This window comes from Neofelis nebulosa, chromosome 4, assembly GCF_028018385.1.
Source record: "Neofelis nebulosa isolate mNeoNeb1 chromosome 4, mNeoNeb1.pri, whole genome shotgun sequence".
NCBI lineage: Eukaryota > Metazoa > Chordata > Mammalia > Carnivora > Felidae > Neofelis > Neofelis nebulosa.
In genome coordinates, this window is record NC_080785.1 from 144,437,147 (window position 1) to 144,447,346 (window position 10,200).

The window sequence follows — 10,200 nt, forward strand, 5'->3', positions numbered from 1 at the left end:
AAGCCAGACTCAGGGCCTTTGCCTTGCCAGGCGGGCTGCCCCTCCACTTCCCCGGCTCCCTCCTGCCAGTCCGTGTAGCCCGCACTGCCTCTTCGGCCTTCCTACTCTCTTCCGTGGGCCTCTTGTCTATGCTTGGCTCTGGAGAGTCCATTGCTAGTCTTCTGGTGGTTTTCTGGGTTATTTAGGCAGATGTGGGTGGAATCTAAGTGATCAGCAGGACACAGTGAGCCCAGCATCCTCCTACGCCGCCATCTTCCCCCAACATTGACTTTTCAAAGTTAGACCAACTGTATTCCTGGAATTAACCCCACTTGGTCTTGATGTGTTATCCTTTTAATACAGTTTTGGATTTGAGTTGCTAAAATTTTGTTTAGAATTTTTGCTTTTGTGTTCATGGTGGGTATTGGTTTGTGGTTTCTTTGTAATGCCTTTGTCTGGTTTGGGTATCAGACTTCACAGAGTGATTTAGAAGAGTTGTATCAAGACGGTATTGTAGGGGCACCTGGGTGGCTCAGTTGGTTGAGTCTGATTCTTGATTTTGGCTTAGGTCACGATGCCAGGGTCATGGGATTGAGCCCCATGTTGGGCTCTGTGCTGAGTGTGAAGCCTGCTTAAAATTCTCCCTCTCCCCCAGCTCCTCTCCCACTCACACTCTGTATATAAAATTAAAAATTAAAAAAAATGGTATTCTAAAAAAAAATAAATAAATAAAAAAAAATAAAAGGGGGCGCCTGGGTGGCTCGGTCGGTTAAGCGTCCGACTTCGGCTCAGGTCATGATCTCACGGTCCGTGAGTTCGAGCCCCGCGTCGGGCTCTGTGCTGACAGCTCAGAGCCTGGAGCCTGTTTCAGATTCTGTGTCTCCCTCTCTCTGACCCTCCCCTGTTCATGCTCTGTCTCTCTCTGTCTCAAAAATAAATAAACGTTAAAAAAAATTTTTTTTTAAAATGGTATTCTGTATTTCTTAGTTTGGTGATACTCACCAGTGAAGTCATTAGGGCCTTGAGTTTTCTTTGTGGAAAGGTTTTTATACTCAATTTTTAAAGAATAGATATAAAGCTGTTAAGGTTATCTATTCCTTCTTGAATGACCTTTGGTAGTTTGTGTCTTTCAAGAAAGTTGCCAGTTTTATTTAAACTGTCACATTTATGGGCATAAAATCGTTCATAATAGTCTCTCATTATTCTTTTACTATCTGTATAAACTTTAGAGATGAGAGGCTCTCTCATTCCTGATACTGGAGCCACCCAGGCACCCTAAAATGAATTAATTCAACTTTCATATGTCTGAAAATATCTTTATTTTGAATATCCTTAAAAGATGTTTTTACTGTGGGGGTGGCTGGCTGTCTCAGTTGGTAGAGCATGGGACTCTTGATCTCAGGGTTGTGAGTTCAACCCCATGTTGGGTGTAGAGTTTAAAATCTTTGGGGAAAAAAAAGATGTTTTTACTATATGTAGATTTGTAAGTTGTCATTTCTTTCTTACAGTATTTTAAAATGTTATACCATTGTTTCTTATTTGCATTATTTCCAGTGAGAAATGTGACTAAAAAAGATGTTTTTACTATGTATAGATCTGTAAATTGGCATTTTTTTCTTTCAGTATCTTAAAATGTTACACCATTGTTTCTTATTTGCATTATTTCCAGTGAGAAATGTGACCATAATGTTTATCTTTGTTCTTATGTAGTTAATAAGTCTCTTTCTTTGGCTGCTTTTAAGTTTTGGGGCACCTGGGTGGCTCACTTGGTTGGGTGGCCAGCTCTTGATCTCAGCTCAGGTCATGATCTCGCAGTTCATGGGATCAAGCCCCGCATGGGGCTCTGTGCTGACAGCAGGAGCCTGCTTGGGATTCTCTCTCCCTCTCTCTCTGCCCCTACCCCACTTGCATGCTCTCTTTCTCTCTCAAAATAAATAAATAAGCTTTAAAAAATGTTTTTTAAATAAAAAGATTTTATTGCTGTTTTTTTGTTATTTGATAATGATATGCTTTGATGTAGTTTTATTCATGTTTCTTGTTCTTGGGGGTAGTTGATCTTCTTGTATATGTGGCTTTATAGTTGTCATCAAATTTGGAAAATTTGGGGGCATAGTTCTTTAAGTATTTTTTCTGTCCCCCTTCCTTTCTTTCAGGGACTTCAATTACTCATGTGTTAGTCTGTATGAGGTTGTCCTACAGCTCACAGATACTCTTCATGCTTTGTTTTGTTACTCTTGTATCTCTCTGTATTTCATTTTGGATAGTTTCTACTGCTATGCCTTTAGGCTCATTAGTTTTCTGTATTGTCCAATCTGTTAAATTCCATCTAGTCCATTTTTCATCTTGGACATTGTAGTTTTTATTTCTAGAAGCTTGATTTGTCTTATGTCTTCCGTGTCTCTACTTATATTTAAGATAACATTGTGTCTGTTCTAAATTGGTTTCAACTGGTTATCTCATTATTATGGGTCATGTGTTCCTGACTCTGTATGCCTGAGAATCTTAGGTTAAATGTCAGAATTTTACCTTGTTGAGTGTTGGATATTTTTGTGTTCTTACAAATTTGCTTGAGCTTTGTTCTAGAAATCAGTTACTTGAAAATAACTTGGTCCTTTTCAGTTTTTTATGATTTGTTGAGTAGGCCCAAAGAAGCACTCAGTTTGTTTATTTAACATTTTTTATAAATTTTTTTTAATATTTGAGAGAGAGCATGAGTGGGAGAGGAGTAAAGAGAGAGGGAGACAGAAAATCTGAATGACTTGTTTCACTTAGCCTAGCACTCTCTAGCTTCATCCATGTTGTTGCAAATGGCAAGATTTCATTTTTTTTATGGATGAGTAAAATTCTATTGTATATAGACACTACATCTTTATCCTTTTACCTGTCGTTGGACATGTGGGCTCTTTCCATAATTTGACTATTGTTGATAATGCTGCTATAAACATAGGGGTGCATGTATCCCTCCAAATTAGTGGTTTTGTGGTTTTTTGGTAAATACCTAGTATTGCAATTGCTGAGTCATAGGTAGTCCTATTTTTAACTTTTTGAGGAACCTGCATTCTGTTTCCCAGAGTGGCTGCATCAGTTTGCATTCCCACCAACCAGTGCTCAGTGTAGAAGTAATTATTCTTTGCTACTGAGGCAAGACCTTCTTGAATCTAGCCACTATCTTACGAGTTTTTCCAATCTGGCTAATAGGAACAGGCATTGTTTCCAACGAACCCTGGGCACTATTCCCTTTTAATCTCCTTTCTGATGGTTCTTTCCTGGGCTTTGGGTCATTCTTCACATGCATTTGCTGATCAGTAGTCTGCTGGATACTCCAGTGAACATTCTGCAGATCTGTACAAGGGTTTTGTATAAGGGTTTTTTGTTTTGTTTTGTTTTGTTTTTTCCCTTCTGTGCTTCTCCTTTCTCTCTGGAATTCCATCCTAAAGTTTGGTTTCCCCAGACTTACAGCTCAGAGTTCACCAGGTTACCCTCTATTCTCCTTTCTATACTGTGGCCTAAAAATACCCTCAAGATAGTAAACTGGGGCAGTCTCAGGTTCAGGGCTCATAGCATTTGTTTTCGGTCTCTCAAGAATCACTATCCTTCACTGCCTGGCATCTAGTGTCTTGAAAACCATTGTTTTGTATATTTTGCTACCTTTAAAAAAATTATTATTTTAGGTGAGAGGGTAGATCTGGTCCTTGTTACTTGCTTTTGACTAGAAGCAAGAGTCTCAGCAATCTGATTTTAACAGCCCTCCAAAGAATTCTGGTGGATGTTAAAATTTGATAACCAGATAGATATATGAATTGACCGTTAGGTGATTATTTCACCAAGACTCTCAACCATCATAAACCACAAAGACAGGATTACGTGAGTCAGTAAATCTAATATTTGGAGGAAAAAAATTTTGCAAGGAAATTCACTCATTTCTATGCTTTGTAGCATGAAAGATACGTCAGTAATTATGAGATATTTGAAATATTTATATAGTCAGGAGAGACAGAGACTTGGGCAAGAAGAGGAAGGTTTTGTGAAATAACGTACTTCTTAATGTTGCTATGGTACATAGTTGTCAGACATATAGTTTTAAGCTAACTGTGAAATTTTTATATGTTAAATAGTAAATACAAATTTAAGTAGAATTCGTGGCCTCAGGCTATGTACCTACTATAAAATCACTCTGCTTAAAGCATACAGAAAACCAGAGTACCAGTTCTTCTGGAAGTCAGGAATGTGACTACTGTAAATACTTGGAAGGAAACTAATCAAGTAGTTCATTCCTTATTTTTAAAGCCTGTAAGAAACTTTTAAGATATGTATAAAATTTATGCCACCATTATGAAACAGATAAAGCATAAGTATTTTAAATTGGGGAAGTAGGTAAGTGTTGACTTTAATAAGCTTTACCAAAATTGTTAAAAAACAAACAAAACTCTGGCTCCTAGGAAAGATGAGGGCATAGACCCAGATATACAAGCCTTCCCACAAAAACAAATAGAATCAATAAAACTTTTTTAAAAGAAGACTGAATAAAAGGCACTGAAATTAAGGAAAGTTCTTAACTACATGGCAGAAGCTTTGAGATGCTGAGAGGTAACAGGTTTGGCCAAACTATCCAAAGACTCTGGGAGTTCACATGCCACTCCCCTTTGGAAGAGAAAGTGGGTGGGCAAGATTCTTTGTAGAAGTACAGATACTCGATACTCTTCCACTGGTGCAGATAAATAACAGTGTTCAGAGAATGTGAGCTTTAAGCAAGATCAGTGATGAATTACAGTCAGAAATGATATCAAAATGGAGTTTACATAGGTTGGGAGGAAATGAGGTGAAAAGAAAATTATACTATTGTGCTACTAACAAGTGGACTAAAAACAGAGCTGAGTCATTCTTGCAGAGAACAGAGTGAATGACATGGATTAAACTGTTGAATATCGGGAGGGGCACCTGGGTGGCTCGGTTGAGTGTCCGACTTCTGCTTGGGTCATGATCTTGTGGTTGGTGGGTTCAAGCCCCACATTGGGCTCACTGCTGTCAGCGCGGAGGCCACTTCAGATCCTAGCTCCCCCCTTCCCCCCACCCCGCTTCTCCCCTGCTCATTCTGTCTCTCTCAAAAATAAATAGAACATTAAAAAAAAGAATAATGGGATAACATATATTAAGCATGATGTTTGGCATATATGAGTGCTATTAAATAAATATATTAGCACTATTTATATAATACATAGTCTCAAGTGCTTTGAAAATTTCAAAGGATATGGTTTCTTTAAGAAGCTTGCATTTTTTTTAATGTTCATTTTTGAGAGAGAGCATGTGCAAGCAAGTGGGGGAGTGGCAGAGAGAGGAGGACAGAGGATCCGAAGCAGGCTCTGTGCTGACAGCAGTGAGCCCAATGGGGGGCTTGAACTCATGAACTGTGAGATCATGAACTGTGAGATCATGACCTGAGCCAAAGTCGGACACTCAACCAACTGAGCCACCCATGTGCCCCAAGAAACTGGCATTCTAATGGAATATAAACAACAATCAGCAAAAGTAATTACATTATTAAACCTAAAGAACTGGAATGAATATATATATGTACACATATGTATACATATGTATACATACACATAAATCAGGGCACCTGGCTGACTCAGTCATAGAATGTGTGACTCTTGATCTCAGGGTGGTGAGTTCAAGCTCCAAGTTGGGTGTAAAGATTACTTTGAAAAATAAAATCTTAAAAAAAATCAGAGGTGAGGAAAACATATATAATGTAGTATGTTGTTTTTTAATACACACTTTAGAGTTGGGGCAACCTCATAACACCTTCCTCATAGTTGTTAAATTAAATGAAGTATAGGACTTGCTACATGGTAAATGATTAATAAACAATAGCAGTTTCTCCCTTTGGGGCTCAATTTTCTCATTTTCAAAAAGAAGGCAGTGAGAATAGTGGTTAAGAGTGTTGTGGGGCACCTGGGTGGCTCAGTCGGTTGAGCGTCTGACATCGGCTCAGGTCATTATTTCACAATTGGTGGGTTTGAGCCCTGCATCGGGCTCTGTGCTGACAGCTTGGAGCCTAGAGCCTGCTTCAGATTCTGTGTCTCTCCCTCTTTCTCTCTGTCCCTCCGGCACTTGTTCTCTCTCTCTCTCTCTCTCTAAATAAACATTTTTTTCAAAAAAGAGAGAGAGTGTTGACATCAGGGCCTTCTGGGTGGCCTAGTCTGACTCTTGGTTTCAGCTCAGGTCATGATCCCAGGGTCATAAGATCAAGTCCCAAGTTGGGCTCTGCACTGAGTGTGGAGCCTGCTTAAGAGTCTCTCTGTCTCCCTCTGCCCCCTCTCCCCTGGTCGTGCACTCATTCCAGGAAAGGAAAGGAAAGGAGAGGAGAGGAGGGGAAGGGAGGGGAGGGGAGGGGAGGGGAGGGGAGGGGAGGGGAGAGGAAAGGAAAGGAAAGGAAGGAAAGAAAAAAGGGTATTGACATCAGAAGAAATGGGTTCTTATCTGCAATTCTAAAAAAAAAAAAAATTTATGTTTATTTTTGGGAGAGAGACAGAGTATGAGAGGGGAAGGGGCAGAGAGAGAGGGAGACAAGGAATCTGAAGTAGGCTCCAGGCTCCAAGCTGTCAGCACAGGACGAACGTGGGGCTCAAACACAAACTGGGAGACCATGACCTGAGCCGAAGTCCGACGTCTAACTGACTGAGCCACCCAGGTGCCCCTCTTATATGTAATTCTACTGCTTATTAGCTGTGAGGCCTTTGGCACATTACTTAACCTCTCTGATCCTGATTATCCTTATCTTTACAATAGAGACATTTCAGTAGGCCATTGACATCCTGTTGTGTTACCTCTATTAGCTTCTTGATGTATAGCTTTTTTTATTTATTTTTTTTTTTTTTATTTTTTTTAAATTTTTTTTTTTCAACGTTTTTTTATTTATTTTTGGGACAGACAGAGACAGAGCATGAACGGGGGAGGGGCAGAGAGAGAGGGAGACACAGAATCAGAAACAGGCTCCAGGCTCCGAGCCATCAGCCCAGAGCCTGACGCGGGGCTCGAACTCACGGACCGCGAGACCGCGACCTGGCTGAAGTCGGACGCTTAACCGACTGCGCCACCCAGGCGCCCCAATGTATAGCTTTTTTTAAAAAAAAATTTTTTTTAACGTTTATTTATTTTTGAGACAGAGAGAGACAGAGCATGAACGGGGGAGGGTCAGAGAGAGGGAGACACAGAATCTGAAACAGGCTCCAGGCTCTGAGCTGTCAGCACAGAGCCTGACGCGGGGCTTGAACTCACGGACCGCGAGATCATGACCTGAGCCGAAGTCGGCTGCTTAACCGACTGAGCCACCCAGGCGCCCCTGTATAGCATATTTTAAATGGAAATCTGAAAATTCTACTCTGACATCTTCATTTGTTTTTTGGGTTTTTTTTTTGTTTGTTTTAGGTTTTAGATGCTAGAGAAGGACATCAGAATTCTTTCCATCTGTTTTGCTTAATTAAACCAAAAACATGGATTAAGAAGTGGGGCATCTGGGTGGCTCAGTCGGTTAAGTGTCTGATTTGGCTCAGGTCATGATCTCCTGGTTCATGAGTTTGAGCCCCACGTTGTACAGCTCAGAGCCTGGAACCTGCTTCAAATTCTGTGTCTTCCTCTCTCTCTGCCCCTCCCCAGTTGCACTTTGTCTATCTTTCTCTCAAAAATAAATAAACATTAAAAAATGTAAAAAAAAAAAAAGATGTGGAAGAAGGTATGAGGAAGAGAACCCATTTTCATTTGTCTTGAGAAATTCAGAGAGTCAACATGGGAGGAACCTTAGAATCAGGTGAACATTGTTTTACGGAATTCTATATAAAATGCAAAACAGACATAAGTCTACTTAATCTAACAAGCTTCCAAAATGTAATTTTAAGTTACTCAACTGCTAACCAACTCATTACATGTATTTCCAGTGCAAAGTAAGGTTCTTTTCAAAGGAGATATAGTCTTTAATTCTGCTTAAGTTAAATTCTAGGAATATGTGTGGATCTCTCAGGTAATTATATAGACTTTCAGTTATTACAAATTAAATAGTATTTTGCTTCACACCAGAAATTAATAAACATTTCTGTTAAATTGCTTAAAGAGTTTAAAAGTCTGAGTGCAAAAACCAATTGCTTTCTCTTTGCATTTCTCTGGTGCTCTTTAAATATTGTGTATTTAATTACATTTAATTTCACCTTACTTAACATTGTTATTTCTGGAATTATCTGGAAATTTTAAAAAAGGGCAGAATAAATCCATTGTAGATAAAATGGCTTTACCTTATTATCCACTAAAGTTTTTGCTTTTGACTGCTCAGGGTCATTATGAGAAATGACAGCTTCTGAAGGGTAGTTCTACCAAATGGAGCTTTCCTCAGCAGACCTTCAAGAATACAAAATATCTTCCTCTTTTTCAAACCCTGCAGATTTTTCTTATTCAACCCCACCCGGCAGAATGTACTGTTTGAAATAAGCATCTACAGAACCTCCTACGATAGCACTGTTAGAAAAAGCAAAATTGGAGTATCTGGACAAGTGATCAGCAAGAGAAAGAAACAGAGGGCGATTTAAATATTTTTTTTTATTCTTAAAAATTTTGTTTAAATTTAAGACAGAAACAGAGCATGAGTGGGAGAGGGGCAGAGAGAGAGGGAGACACAGAATCTGAAGCAGGCTCCAGGCTCTGAGCTGTCAGCACAGAGCCCGACGCAGGGCTCGAACCCAGAGAAGCGAGAGATCATGATCTGAGCCGAAGTCGGATGCTTAACCGACAGGCACCCCTAAATATTTTTTTTTAAAAATTGATATTTCCAGTTTCCTCCATTACAAACAATGATGTAATAAACATTGTTTGAAGACAACAAATTTGAGGGAAACTTTCATTACCATAAATTCCTCGAAGATCCAAGAGTATGCATGTTTTATAATCTTCTAGATCAGTTAAGTTATTTTATGTACCTACAATGGAATGCTGCTATTAAAAAGAATGAGTTAAGTCTATAATTACTGTTTTGTTTCTTTTTCTTTTGTCGTTTTTTCTTTCTTTCAGAGAGAGATTGTGAGCTGGGATAGGGGCAGGGGAGAGAGAGAGAATCTTAAGCAGGCTCCATGCTCAGCACAGAGCCTGACATGTGGTTTGATCCCACAACTCTGGGATCATGACCTGAGCCAAAATCAAGAGTCAGATTCTCAACTGACTGACCACCCAGGCACCCCAAGTACTGATATTTTTAAATGCCCATAGTATTTTGTTAAACAAAAAAGGGGTTGCTTAGCAGTATAAAATCCCATTAACATTTATGTAGACATGTTAGTATTTCATGGAGAAAAATGTGGAAGAACTTATGTCAAACAGTGGTTGACTCATTAATCAAATTCAAAGATTACTTTTTAAATTATGAAAGCAATGCATGGATACTTCTTGTAAAAATAAATTAATACAGATATACAAACACTTGTACTCAAGTGTTCAGTCTTATTCCTTAAATCTCAATACTTTAAATGACCCAAAGCCTATCACTTGGTGAACGGATAAAGAAATTGTATATCCACAGTGGAATACCACTCAGCAGTGAAAAAGAACAAACTATTGATACACACTATAACATAGATCAATCTCAAAACCATTATGCTAGGAGAAAAAAGCCATACACAAAAGACTACATACATACTGTATGGTTTCATTTATATGAAATTTGGGGAAGGACCAGTGTTTGGCCAAGGGCTGAAGGTAAGGGAAGAGATGAGTATAAAGGAGTATGAGGGAACTTTTGGGGGTATTAAAAATGATTGATATGATAATGGTATTGGCTCTGCTACTGTATACATGTTTATATTCATACAATTGTACAGTTAAAATTGGTGAATTTTATTGCATGTACAAATTATATTTCAATAAAGCAAAAATGTTAAAGTACAGACTAAGCTCTCTTTTGACTACTACAGAAAAACCAGGTTCCCTCACTTCTGGGAACGATCCCCTCCTCCCTCCAAACAGGATAAACAGGTAACCTCTATCACCACAACAGATTCCACTTCAAAATTCTTATTCTGCATTTACACACACACACACACACACACACACACACACACACACACAGGGGAAATCCACACTTTTATATTGTTTCACACTGCTTAGTCATCATTTGGTATTTTCCACTAGCTGTGTCTTGGAGACCTTTTCATTAGAATATATAATTCTGTATTATTCTAACTT